Source organism: Epinephelus moara, chromosome 18 (assembly GCF_006386435.1).
Source record: "Epinephelus moara isolate mb chromosome 18, YSFRI_EMoa_1.0, whole genome shotgun sequence".
Lineage (NCBI taxonomy): Eukaryota > Metazoa > Chordata > Actinopteri > Perciformes > Serranidae > Epinephelus > Epinephelus moara.
The window spans coordinates 2,161,561-2,163,475 of NC_065523.1; positions in this window are offsets into that span (position 1 = coordinate 2,161,561).

Consider the following 1,915-nt stretch of genomic DNA (forward strand, 5'->3'; position numbering starts at 1 on the left):
TGTACCCTGCCTCATGGCCAATTTCAGCTGGGATTGGCTCCAGGACCATCCAGGATGCCAAGGAGAGAAGAGAGGACTCTAAAAGGGATACTTTAACCACCTATAGCTCACTGGTTTTATTTGTGCGTTCAGTCAAGCACTATAATGGGCATTTTGCTTTTGACAAGAAGAACCACTGTCAAAAAAAGGAGGAAGAAGATGGAGAAATAGAAATGTTTTGTTTTTGTTTTTTGTTTTTTTACATAGCACTTAGTTCACTTTGTTAATAATTTCCAGCCTTGTATATTATTCCTTTACTATATCAGCACTTTGTATATGCAGTTCAGTGACTTCACAGCTTTACAGTGCTCTTATTTGAATCTTTTTTATCTTATTATCACAGCAATATTTAAAATACTCCCTTGGTGATTCTCTGTCATTCTTTAGTGTTTGTATTTACATGAGTTTATTTGACTTTACCTTTTTTATTGGAGCATATACTGCAATATTTTGTGTTATAGTAAAAACAGTAAGATCATATGCCAGTAGTATTACAGTACTGTTGAGAGTGTTAGAATCATATGTAATGGTCCATACTGATTTTTACTGCAGTTTATTGTTGGCAACTCAGTGTGACTTATAATGAAACCAAAGGTTGTTTTCAGAGTCAAGACATTCAACAAAGAAGAAAAAAGAGAACGAGTCAAAGGTGGCAGTGTAAGAGTGACACTGCCACACTCAACATACAGTAAGTTACAGCTCACTAAGTCAGCTCCTTCTGGCTTTATTACCACTGAGCTTTACAGTGGTAACAGCTGCTAACAGGCCACAACATCTGTTGAAACAACAAGGAGAGGATGCAGAGTGCAGCTCAAATTAGATGCAATCTGCTCTGTTGAGGTTGGTTGTTTGGCAGCCAATTAAAATAACAAGTGATCATGACGTTAACATCAGTTTACCTGAAAAGGCCAAAGCCAGCAATGAATTGACCCCATGAACAAGAACTGTGTCTACAGTCTGAAGAGCTTATTTCTCTGTGCCACCAGCAAAAACTGTACTGCTGACTATAAATCAGGGATACTCAGCTTGCTTTGCACAGGGGCCACTTTTGCAAAATGACAGGAGACCAGGGGCCAGATGCAGCAGCCCCACACAGGTCATATGTACACAGGGCGTTTCTAGGAATTGAGGACATTTGTGGCTCAGATCGGACCTTTGTCGGGGGCTCTGGGTGATCCTCTCCTGGCACTTCTTGATAAACAGGCTCTTTTTTCATGCTTTTTTTGTGCATTGTGGCACCCTATTTTTATAAGTTTTATAAGTACAAATGAATAAGAATTACTACCCTGTGACTGTATGCCTTTGTGCACCAGTTAAGTTTCTCTTACAGTTTACATCCATGTCTGTGAACACATGGATGCTTCACACCCATTGTCCCCCCGGCAGCACAAAAGATCTTTACAATCAGCACAGTTTCAAGGTGGACACCCAAGATGAGCGTCACCAATTCAGTATCTGACCAAATATTTCCCCTTCTGTTCCTGAGATATGACATTGAATAATGGAAGGAAATGTGTTTTATGAAGAACATTATGATGTCACAGTGATGTTGACTTTTGACCTTTTGCATATAAAATATCATCACTTCATTGTTTTATCCTATTGAACATTTGTGTAAAGTTTTGTCATAATTAGCATATGAGTTCTGAGTCAAGGTCACACTGACCTTGACCTTTGACCATAATATTCAAATATGTTTATTCTTCAGTCCAAGTGGACGTTTGTGTCAAATTTAAATAAATTTCCTTAAAGGGAAATTTCGGTTTATTTCAACCCGTCTCCTATCGTCCTAAATTTGTTTCAAGTGACTAGTGACATAGAAATAATAGTTAGCATGTTAGCCGTTAGCCTAGATACAGCCGGGGCGCACCTTAGC